The 12,084-nt window shown below is 43.5% G+C and overlaps 2 protein-coding genes across 42 annotated transcripts in view; one reads left to right on the top strand and one right to left on the bottom strand.

Moving 5' to 3' along the window:
- Window positions 1-2,517, bottom strand: part of PKP4 (plakophilin 4) — a 235,546-nt gene extending 233,029 nt beyond the window's left edge. For 11 of the 28 annotated variants that reach the window (XM_072751581.1, XM_072751590.1, XM_072751582.1 and 8 more), the window contains exon 1: window positions 1,349-1,576. The gene's annotated coding sequence lies outside the window, so the exon portion shown is untranslated. Of the gene's footprint in view, window positions 1-20; window positions 136-1,348; window positions 1,594-2,225 lie in introns of those variants that run through there. The other 17 variants (XM_072751594.1, XM_072751606.1, XM_072751600.1 and 14 more) reach the window with 9 other exon arrangements.
- Window positions 2,518-2,690: 173 nt separating this feature from the next.
- Window positions 2,691-12,084, top strand: part of CCDC148 (coiled-coil domain containing 148) — a 283,318-nt gene continuing 273,924 nt past the window's right edge. For 5 of the 14 annotated variants that reach the window (XR_012000288.1, XM_072751567.1, XM_072751566.1 and 2 more), the window contains exon 1: window positions 2,785-3,026. The gene's annotated coding sequence lies outside the window, so the exon portion shown is untranslated. Of the gene's footprint in view, window positions 3,027-12,084 lie in introns of all 14 variants that reach the window. The other 9 variants (XM_072751568.1, XM_072751576.1, XM_072751573.1 and 6 more) reach the window with 4 other exon arrangements.

The raw sequence follows: 12,084 nt of genomic DNA, 5'->3' as shown, positions 1-12,084 counted from the left end.
TCCACAGATTAAGAACATACCTAAAAAACAATGTAGCAGGCAAAAGACGCAACGTTTCCAGGTGCAAAGTTTTGGGTTCCCCACCCCCCCTTCTATCCTTCCTTTCTGTTGAGTCCTAACTAAAAGGTTCTCATCTTATACTATTCAATGCATTTGCTCCACACAAAGTAGGTATTGGAAGACAGCTAGACAATCAACTTATTATTTTCCTGAATCTGATACAAAATAACCAAGTGTGGAGAGGCTCATAGTAAACTCAACCTCCAAAGCAAACTGTGTCAAAGAAAGGCATACATAGTATGCTTTTCAACATCCAGAAATGTTATTTTGGACATCAGTTGTTCTCATTTTCATGTTACCATTTCCATAACTGTTTCACAGGCACAAGAAGATACTTCTATAGCAATATACTGCATTCAAGAAGAGAAGCTGTCTTCTACTTCCCCTTTTAAAATAAAATAATCTAAGCCCAATTCTAGAAAAGCACTGTCAAAAATCTGCTTTTCTGCATTCAATAAAATTCGACCAAAAATATATATGCATCATTATGATTTTTATACATGACTACAATTCTTTAAAAGTTGGAGGGTTCTATTTATGTTTTTCAGTCAAACTCGGTAACAAAAAGAAAGACGACCTCAACTAATAAATTACATCTTGAAATATACATGATTGTGTTGTCCCCGTGTTACTTCCAGTGGTAACTGACACGCCCCGAATTTAACTGTACCAGACAGTTCTATCTGTCCCATCGCTGACCAAACACTGCTTCTCTGTTTCTATTCATTATGTATTATAAGAGGTCTAAACACAACCCAGCATGACGAGAAAAAAAATCACAATTCTTAGGATAGCAAAGTGATGCATTCGAGTTCTCTGGCAACACATGCCTACCCATGAGCATTAACAGACATTTTTGCTAGAGCTAAAATGCGTTGGCTGCAAGCTCCTTACTCCAAGAACCTTGGGCACCTTTCCTGCAGGTTTTCAAAAAACCGTCGTAAAAACCAGGCTCTATTCAAACCTTGCAAACCAAACTTGCCAAGAACCTTGTGCAATGATGAATAACCTTGGCTACACCAGCCTCCGCCTCAAAACCCCGGTCCTGGAGACCAATGCAGCAAAACCCAGGCTAGAGGCTAGAGGCTAGCGGAAGCCCAACACAGCCGCCGCGCTTCCCCTCCGCCGCCGTCTGCCGCAGGGAGCGGGGAGCCGGGAGCGGGGAGCGGGGCGCGGGGCGCGGGGGAGCCGGGAGCCGGGAGCGGGGAGCCGGGAGCGGGGAGCGGGGAGCCGGGAGCCGGGAGCCGGGAGCCGGGAGCCGGGCGCGGGGCAGCGCAGCTTCGCTCACCAGCTCCGGGGATGCTCCGGCGACCTCGGGCTGCGCGGCGGGAGCCGGGCCGGGAAGGCGCTAGAGCAGCGGCGGCGGCCGCCCGGACTATGCCCCTGGTGCATTCCTCGCATTCCTGCACAATCCGTCGCCAGCCGACGAGCCCGCCGCGCGCCCCCCTTCCCCCGGACGCACACACCTGCCTATCGCTGCGCCCCGGGCGGCCGCGGCGCCTCCCCTGCCCGCGCCCGCCGCTGTCGCACTCAGCCGCGCCGAGTCCCGGCCCCGCCGCTCCAGCACCCCGGAGCCGCCCGGGCTGGGGGTGGGGGGGACCCCGGAGCCGCCCGGGCTGGGGGTGCCGCAGCTCCGCTCCAACTCCTGGCAGGCGCAGGGCGGCACCGGGGAAGCCCCGGGCTGGGGGGCGCGACGGGTGGAGCGGGGGCTGCGCCGCCGAGGGCGCGGGGCTCGGGGGCAACCGGGGCAGGCAACCCGGGCGTGGGAGGCAGGAGAGCGGCCGGAGGGCCCGACGCGCCGCCCCGAGCGCTGGGGGCGCGGGCCCGCCGCGGGCAGCCGTCGGGGGGCTCCGGCGCGGGGCGGGGGCTCCGGGGAGAGCAATGCGGGGGAAACTTGGGCGCCGCCGGGGGGAGGGGCGCCGGCAGGCGAGTGCGGGCAGGAGCACGCGGCGGGGCGGGGAGGCGGGCGGCCGCGGGGCGCTGGGACGGAGGGCGGGAGGGAGGCGCCGACCCCCGCGCCCGCACGGCCGGCTCGGGCTCGGGCTCGGGCTCGGGCTCGGGCGCCAGGGCCGGGGTCTGGGGCCGGGGTCTGGGGCCGGGGTCTGGGTCTGGGGCCCGGAGCGGCGCGCCCCCCCCGAGCCCGCCCCCCGGAGCCGCACACTTACTTTCCCGGTTAGGCTGCGCCCGCCGTCGCTCGCGGGCCCGGGGACATCCGCGCCGAGGGGTCGCCGCTGCGGCACCCGAGGAAATTAGAAAAGTGCCGCGGCCCAGCGGCGGCCCGCCCCCCCTCCCCCGCCCGCCCCCGCCCCCGGAGCGGCTCTCCCACCACCCCCGCGGCGGCGGCGGCCCGCGGGCCCTCTAGCCGGTGCCCATGGCGCCGCCTGCGCGGCCGGCGTCGACCCGGACCCAGCGCCGGAGCCCCCTCTGCTGCCCAGAGGCCGCCGCCGCCGCCCGCCCGGCCGCCAGCGCGCGCGCCCAGCCCGCCCCGGGCTCCCGGGAACGTCAGCACGCCGCCGTCCCCGCCCCGCCCCCCGCGCAGCCCATTGGCCGGGCGCAGCAGGCCGGCCCTCCCCATTGGCCCGGCCCTCACGTTGAACGGGCCAATGAGAGCCGCGGTTTCAGGTCGCCATAGAGACCGATGCTGTTAAGAGCGAGAGGGCCCGAAGGAGGCGGGGAGGGAGGCTGAAGGTGCCTGGGGTTTGGGGGCGGGCGGGGGCGCAGGGAGGAGGTGCGGGGGTTCCCGGGAGCAGGCTCGGGAACCCGAGGCAGCTGGGGCTTCGGCTTCCTGTCAAGCCCAGCTGTGCACGTAGGGTGCGTTCCTCGCCTCACCTCCAAGGCAGCGACCGCTGAGCCTTTGTAGGAACCCTGGAGAGCCTAGGAATGGGCATTTCGCTTTTCTTGCCTCCGGGAGCCCCCGACACTTTGACCTTTGACCTTTGACCTGTGTGCGGCTTTGGCTACTCCAGGTGAGTTTGCACCCTACCCATTAACTCGCTGCTTCTTCCTGACGTCACTGACCCACCTGAATTCTACTTGGTCTGCATCCAAGCACCCCTCTTTCCCTGAGGCAGACCTTGCCTCAAAATGTTGGGTCTAAAAACTTAAAAGCCCCACCTGAAGGAGACTCAAACAAGATTTCCTTTGAATGATATTTTGGCAAGGAAGCAGGCTGACATTGAGTCGTCACGTAAGATAGCGTGTTCCCCGCTTCTCCAAGCAAGCCTCTAATCTCTCCATGGAAGGATATTTATTAAAGACCCACCTGTGTGTACATTCTGCTCCGGGAGCCTGGCAGGTGCACGCTCTTTCCCCTAAGAGTCTACAGAGTGGGGAAAGACAGGTGACAAAGTCAGTTCTCCATGCCTTTTGATGATCTCAGAGAGCAGAGGGAATAGATTACAGTTGGTAGATGCTGTTTTCTGGGTATTTTCCAGTTTACCTCGAATTTGTTAAGTGAACTGAGACGTGCAATCAGTACACAGAAAGATCTTGAGCTTTTTAATGAAACCATCTTGAGATGCTTTCATTTAGTCACTTTGTGCTAGTTTGTCAAAACAGTTGTTTCATGTAAACAACTTTCATATTTAGATACTGGCTATTCAGGTGAGTCGACATGAAAATATTAGGCTTTAAGCATGATACTGCTCTGTCATGTAGCCACTGACATTCTTAAGTTCCTTCTTTTGGTGATTTTGGCATGTCAGTAAGACATAAGAAGACCATGTTTATGCTACCACCCCTCAAGTTGGAGGGACCGTATTTTGTGAAAAAGCTGATAGGATTTTGGAAATTATAAATATTTATTGTGAGAAACAAATGAATGTGTGTGCAAGCTACATTATGTCTAACTACTGTACTGAATTTTAAGTTGAATAATATGCTTTGCTATTAGTTTTTGTCTTACTATAATTGAAAATTACAAAAATAGGTAAGACTTGTTAATATGGTGCATTGATTGGGAAAACATCTCTTAGAATTTATAGTAAAATTTAAACTTTGTTGGTGATCCTATGCAGAAATCCTCCTATTTCCAGAATTGGGAGGGAAGCAGCAGAGACCTTAGTGCGTGCCTGTCTCATGTCTTGCCATCATGGAAGTTTGCTCATCATGCTTTTCATTTCTGGCTTTTGTGTGTGTGTGTGTTTGTTTTTGGAGAACAGAAAAAGTAAAATGCAAGTTTTTATGACTTATTTTTTAATGTTCTAAGAAGATGCCAAGGATTTGTTTTTAAAAAATATTTAATAATACTGAATGAATAGAAGATGTGCCTAATGGAATAAATAACACTGATATTTCCTTTATTCTTGCCTTAGGCTAGCATGGAAAGAAAAAAGCAAGAATTAATTCTTTTTTACTCCAATGATCCTTTTGTATTTTTCTCAGATCACGTGCGTGATGATTATTTTGATAGTGTGTATTTCATGTTTATAATGATTAAAATGTTACTGGAATCTACCATGAATAAAGTCCCCTAAAATGTTGCCATTCGACATCATCATTATTATTTTTCATAATTCTTATACACAGCTGAAAGATTTCTTTTGAACCTGCTCCTGTACTAACAAGCATTCCTGGATAAGACCAAGAAATCACTTTGTTCCAGTAAAGGCTGGGTCTTCACTGATTCTCTAAATTCCTTTCCTCATCAGGAGGGTGATTATCCAGGGCACTTCTCCCAAACCTGTCCTAGTTCTACTCTCTTCCAGCCCCCACTGTACTTTGTCTTCTTCTAGTTCTGAAAATGATCTTGCCACATACTTGATGGAGGCATCCATCATGAGGTTTCTCTATTTAACTTTCCTAAACCTGTCTCAGTTTTTACACCTGATCACTTACTTCAGTCCTGATCGAGGAGGGGTGCCACTCTCTGTTCTAAACTCATACTCCATTTCTACTCCTAAACGTGGGCCATGTTCCCACCTCAGGATTCCCCTCCATTGATTATAATTTCTCTCTTAGATTATATGTTATTTTCTTCTCAAAAATTTTTTTCTCTACACCTTCCTTACATATATCTGGCCCTGTCTACTGCCATACCACCCTGAACGCGCCTGATCTCTACTGAGATCAGCTAAGCAGGGTTGGGCCTGGTTAGAAGTTGGATGGGAGACATATATCTGACCCTTTGTGAAACCACACTCCTTCCAGTCTACCTCCCTCTCTATCTTTTGGCTTCTCTTTACACCAAAAAAGAGCCTGGAAGGAATTTCTTAAGGCTTTTATTTTGTAACCTTCGATACAACCGGAAAAAAAATTCTGAAGGTTGTTGTGCACTGTCTCCTCAAAATCCTAACTCATTTTACTAGTCAAGTTCTCTCCTACAAAAGGGCCTTTTATTTGCAAATTGCAATGCCTTAATTCCAGATTTCCAGTGTTGGGTAGAAACCATTGTCTCCCACTCTGAGGTTCCATATAAATGCAAATGAACAACCTGAGAAGAGGAAGCATTTAACCTGCTATCCTACCACCTTGGTAGGTGGGTCTAACTCTGAGAAGTAGACGTGGGAAGTGGGGGCTCTGCTGAGGCTGACTGTGGGACCTAGGGCAAAGTTCAAAAGACTGACAAGTTTTGGTGAGCACCACCTTCTAGAACAGAAGTAAACAGCAGAAGTCAAAGGGATGTTTTTTTTGGTTACCATCTTAGAAAGAAGGCGATCAGAACCTTTCATGATTATGAATACTTTGTAATGTTCCAATGTTTGTCGTTTTCATAATAATTCATAATGAATAGTATTCCTGAAAAATAATAGCAGAGGCCGCAAGGAAAAGGGGGAGAGCAGAAACACTGCCTCCTTTCTCATTCTTAGAAGCCTATGGAGAAGGTGGGAGAATTCAAGAATTCCAAAAAACACACTAATTGATAGTTGCTTTTTTTGTTTGTTTTTATTTTTAATTTTTCTTAAAGATTTTATTTTATTTATTCATGAGAGACACAGAGAGAGAGAGAGGCAGAGACACAGGCAGAGGGAGGAGAAGCAGGCTCCATGCAGGGAACCCAACGTGGGACTCGATCCTGGGTCTTCAGGATCACACCCTGAGCTGAAGGCAGCGCTAAACCCCTGAGCCACCAGGACTGCCCATTTTGTTTGTTTTAAAAAGGAATGTTAAAACAAAAGCTGGTGGCAGGTGAGGGAAAGAGAGCCCTGGAATAAACTGGTCCTGAGAATGGAGGCTAAAGCTTAATAATCGTTCTGCTCAGAATTCCAGGCCTGTGTCCCACCTCCAGACCATTCTCTGAATAGAGGCACAGCCCAATAGTTACCTCTGAAGCTTTTTCTGAAAATTTCCCGACCTTACCCACACCTCTGGAGAGGGTGGCATTTAATACTCTCTACCCTATGGTGTAGTCATTTGTGTGTGAGCCTTCTCTCCTTGAAGGTAGGATACATGAATAGTCATGACTGTATCCTCCATAGTGCCTTGGACTACTAAACTGTCTCCTCTACTAAGAAAAGCCAACGCTCATTAATCCTTTTTTTAGTCCTTGGAAGAATTTGACTTCTAACATTGAAAGCATAGAATCAGTGATGTTGAGAAGTACTTACAAAAAGACGGGACTAGAATATCAAAGTAGAAAATTGAGATAACATATGGCAGAGCAGAGTATAGGTTTCCGCCATGCAGCCTCCCAAGAGAGAAAAGCCTTAGTTAGATCTTACATCTAAGAGGACCTATCCCTACCTCTCTATGAGTGAGGGACCAATGTGAGAAGGACCGGCTGTATGTGCTTTGGCATAAAGTTATCATATTCAGAGTTAAAATTCTGTGCTTTGTTCTTTTCATCTAAAGCATCCATTTGCTCTGTTTTTTGGAACACGGTGGAGTCATGAGAATGTAACAACTTTATAATATCATAAGGGCATCCAACATCTGGTGAGTGTAATAGACATGTTTCCAAGTACCCATATACACAACACTTGAAGTATGCAGCCCTGCAAGCTTCAGACCTAGCATCTGGCCATTGTATTACTAGGAGACCTGACTCAAAATTAACCAGTTCATTGCAGACCATTGACCATAACCTATAATACTGCCAATCAGATTCATCTCCTAGAAATTGAGAATTGAGAGAACAAGTGAGCCAGAGAGAACTGCTGCCATGGCCCTGATGTTTTTCCTATTCTCCCCACAAAGCCAGAATACACTTCATTTTTTAGTATTCCATGAGCTGTTTCTTATAGTCACCCCAATACATACTTTTCCTGTTTTGCCTTTAGTGAGGCTCTGTTTCTTACAATAAGAAAGGTTTCATGACAATAATATAGTATATGACAAGAAAACAGAGCACATATTATGACCATCTTATTGAACTATGAAGAGTAACAGTCTAAAACTGTCAAACTATAAAAAATGAATGATTTGTCTAGTTCCAAGTATTGCCAGTCTCATTTGAGTAAAAGAGCTTTATTTAGTGTGGTGTCTATTCCTCCCCACTCCCCAATCAAAGCCTTATATTCTTCAACTTAGTTCTCTTCCTGTGAAATTGGGAGCAAGAGAAGAACTTTAAGAAGATGAGCAATATGATTGCTTTTTCAAGAATCATTTTCCATGCCACTGATGTAGGAAGAAAATATTAGAATTTATATTTATTATATATATGTATATTAACTTTTTAGAAATGAGGCTTAAAAATAAAAATGGGATAGGAAAATTTACCAGAGATATCAGTGCCCCAAAGCTCAGGAGAAACAAATCCTAAAGCCTAATTTCTAGCAATTAAAAAAAAAAAAAAAAAAAAAAACCTTTCAGGAGGAAAACTAGACATGATCCAATATTGCAATAATATTTAGCTAAAATTCAGTTTTCAACCAAAAATTTTGAGACTTGCAAAACAAGAAACAAAACAAAAAAACAGGAAAGCATATCCCAAATTCAGAAAAATAAGTAGCCAATGGACGTGCTGAGTGGTCCCACTCATTGGATTTTATAGACAACTAATCCAAAACAGCTACCATAAATATATTTAAAGGCCTTAAAGTAAAATGACTCGACAAATAGAGACTCTCAATAAAGAAGTAGAAACTATAAAAAAGAAATGGAAACTATCCAATCTGAGGAACAGAAAGAAAAAAAAGTTTGAAGAAAAATGAACAGAGCCCCAGAAACTTGAGATAGCTAGGAGTACACAAAGAAAAGAGGAATAGAAGGATATATTAAAAATATTTGAAGAAGCAGCAACTTCTAAAACTTCCTGAATTGTATAAAAAAATTTAATGTAGAGATCAATGAAACTCAGTAAGTCCTGAGTGGAATAAACATAAGAACCAAAACTAGATATATCATCATCAAACATGAAAACATGACAAAGACAAGACGTTAGAAAACAAAGACAAGGAAATTTTAAAGCAATAAGAGAATAATGACTCATTATAATATAAGGAAACCACAATAAAATTAACAGGTGGACTTCTCATCAGAAACAAAAGAAGCCAGAAAACAATGGAAGAACAGATTTGAAGTACTGAAAGAAAAAAAAATCTATTACTCAAGAATTCTATACTAAGCAAAAATGATCTTTCAAAAATTAAGGTGATAGTCCTCATTACTGGATCTATGTTAGAAGTAATTACTGATAGAATCCATATAGCTGCCAACTTAGAGTGAAGCCCAAAGCAAAAGAAGGCTGTCAGATGCAGGGCACTTGACAAGTCAACAGTCTCCATTTGTAAAGTATGCTCTAGACTCAGTGCCAACCCTGAGACATCAAATGGTCATCATACCAAAATATTGTGTAAAGTACTAGATTTGAAGTTATTTTCCTTAGATAAATTCTGTGAAAATATAACTTCATTAGTTTCTTAACTCCAGAACTATCTGTCTGCTTCATAAAGGTGGCAGTAAGCTGATTAGAATAGTAGGAGAGAGAACATAAATCACACATAAGAGCACTCCTTATATAGCCTATACTCCAACCATGGCACCTGACCCTTCCCATTCCTGGACCCCTGTTTCTTTTACATACCAGGTCAGCTAACTCATCACAGGGCTTCCACACAGCTGGTTACAACTTCTGTGCATCTTGGACTGGCCTAGGTGGACAAGTCAACAGCACTGACTGGTACATTATCTTGTCAGGAACCACAAATCAAGAAATGCCATATTTTTTCTGTTATTTAATAGCTTTTAAAAATAAGGAAAAATGATGAAAATAGATGAAGAGAAGGCAATTGACAAGATACAACACCATTCATGATATAGATGCCCCACGAAATAGCTATAGAGGGGCACTTCCTTGATGTAGTGGAGTGCATCTATGAAAAACCTGCAGCTATCACCACATTTATGGTAAAATACTGAATATTTTCCATTAAGATTGAGAATAAAATGATATATACTCTTATCTTTTTTATTTGACATTGTTCTAGAGGTTAGCCATTGTAATAAGGAAAGAAAAATTAAAGGCATATAAATTGGAAAGGGAAATTTAAAGCTATATTTACAGATGACATGATTGTATACATAGAAAAGTCTGAAGAATATACAATAAAAATAATGCTAGAAGTAATGAATGTAACAAGATCACAAGATGTAAGATCACTATGTAAAAATCAGTTGCATTTTTATATACTAGAAATTGGCAATTTAAAAATACACTTGAGAAAACAATTCCATTAATAATGACATGAGAAAGAATATGATACTTAGGAATATATTTTAGAAAAGTATAAGAACTCTGACCTGTAGATTCAATGTGATCCCTGGATTAGTTGTCTACAAAATCCAAACAAATACTTTATGTAGAAATCGAGAAGCCAGTCCTAAATGCACATACAGAGATTTAAGTGTCTACCTAAGGCTCAGTTCATGATTCTGAGATCCTGGGATCTAGCCCTGCTTTGGGCTCACTGCTCAGCGGGGAGTCCGCTTCTTCCTCTCCCTCTGCTGCTTTCCCTGTTTGTACTCTCTCTGTCAAATAAATAAAATCTTTAAGAAGCACATACATAGAAACAAGAATATCAAAAAAGAAAGAAACAAACAAAACCCAACAGAGTATGAAGAATTACAATATCCAATTTCAAAATTTATTAAATAGTATTGGCATAATTATAGCCATGTAGATCAATGAAATAGAATAGAAGGTACAGAAATAAGTCCTTACATTTATGGTCCATTGATTTCCATTAAAGATGCCAAGGTAGTGCAGCCCCAGTGGTTCAGTGGTTTGGTGCTGCCTTCAGCCCGGGGCGTGATCTTGGAGACCCAGGATCGGTTCCCACATCGGGCTCCCTGCATGGAGCCTGCTTCTGCCTCTGCCTCTGTCTTTGCCTCTCTGTCTCTGTGTGTCTCTCATAAATAAATAAATAAAATCTAAAAAAAAAAAAAAAAAAAAAAAGGGAATGGGCTGTCTCTTCAAGAAATACATTTGACATCCATATGCAAAATAATGAATTTATCCTCTTACCTTACAACACACAGAAAGATTAACTCAATATGCATCATAGACCTAAAAACTAAAACCATAAGACTTCTGGAGTGCCTGGCTAGCTCCCCATTGGAAGAGCTAGGTCTCTTGATCTCTGAGTCATGGGTTCAAGCCTCATGTTGGGTTTAGACATAATTTAAAAATAAAATCTTAATAAAATTTTGACACTTCTAGAAGAAAACATAGTACAAGATTTCTGTGACTTGCTTCAGACAAAAATTTCTTGGCTATGATACCACATCATGATCCATAAAGGAGGAAATTGATAAATTGGACTTAAATAAAAGTAAGGGTATTTTTAAAATAAAAGTTTTGTCTTTCAAAATATCTTTTTAAGTTTATACATTTATTTATTTATTTATTTATTTATTTATTTATTTATTTATTTATAATCTCTACACCCAATATCAGTCTCAAACTTGACCCTAAGAACAGGAGTCACATATCTTCCAACTGAGCCAGCCAGGTCCCTGGGGAAAGAATATTTTCCAATCATAATCTGATGAAGGACTTTTATCTAGAATATATATTGAATTTCTAAACATCAAAAGTAAGAAGGCAAAGAACTCCATTTTAAAATGTGCAAAATAGGGATCCCTGGGTGGCGCAGCGGTTTGGCGCCTGCCTTTGGCCCAGGGCGCGATCCTGGAGACCCGGGATCGAATCCCACATCAGGCTCCCGGTGCATGGAGCCTGCTTCACCCTCTGCCTGTGTCTCTGCCTCTCTCTCTCTCTCTGTATGACTATCATAAATAAATAAAAATTAAAAAAAAACAACAATATAAATTTATAAAAATAAAATAAAATAAAATAAAATGTGCAAAATATTTGGATAGACATTTCAAAAAATTCACCAAAATGTTATGCAAATGGTTAATCATCACAAGAAAAGATATTCAACATAATTAATCATAAGGGAAATGGACATTAAAACCACAATATAACTACACAACCACTAGAATGGGTATAAGGTAAAGATTGATTAATACAGGGCGGCCCAGGTGGCTCAGTGGTTTAGCACCACCTTCAGCCCAGGGCCTGATCCTGGAGACCCAGGATCAAGTCCCACATCAGGCTCCCTGCATGGAGCCTGCTTCTCCCTCTGCCTGTGTCTCTGCCCCTCTCTCTCTCTCATTCATAAATGAATAAAATCTTTTAAAAAAAAGATTGATAATACGAAGTGATGGCAAGGATGTGGAATACTAGAACTATCATAAATTGCTGATTGATATACCCACTCTGAAAAATCATTTAACAGTTTCTTTAAAATATGAGTATAAACTTACCATATAACTCAGTAATTCTTCTTCTAGATTTCTACTGAAGAAATAAAAACACATGTCCACACAAAGATGTTTGCATCAATAATATCAGTATATTCATAGTAACCAAAAAAAAAAAAACCAAAATAATCAAAATGTCTATCAATTAATCGTCAGATAAAATGTGGCACAATGGAATACTATTCAACAACAAAAATAATGAACTATTGACTCTTTCTACAACATGGATAAACATGCAGTATATAATGCCAAAAAGAAAGAGCCACAAAAGGCTACATGATTTTATTTATTTATTTATCTTAGAGACAGAGCTTGAGT

This window comes from Vulpes vulpes, chromosome 3 (genome assembly GCF_048418805.1).
Source record: "Vulpes vulpes isolate BD-2025 chromosome 3, VulVul3, whole genome shotgun sequence".
NCBI classification, from domain to species: domain Eukaryota; kingdom Metazoa; phylum Chordata; class Mammalia; order Carnivora; family Canidae; genus Vulpes; species Vulpes vulpes.
The sequence above is the reverse complement of the archived record's forward strand: the minus strand, read 5'-3'. Positions and strand labels throughout refer to the sequence as shown.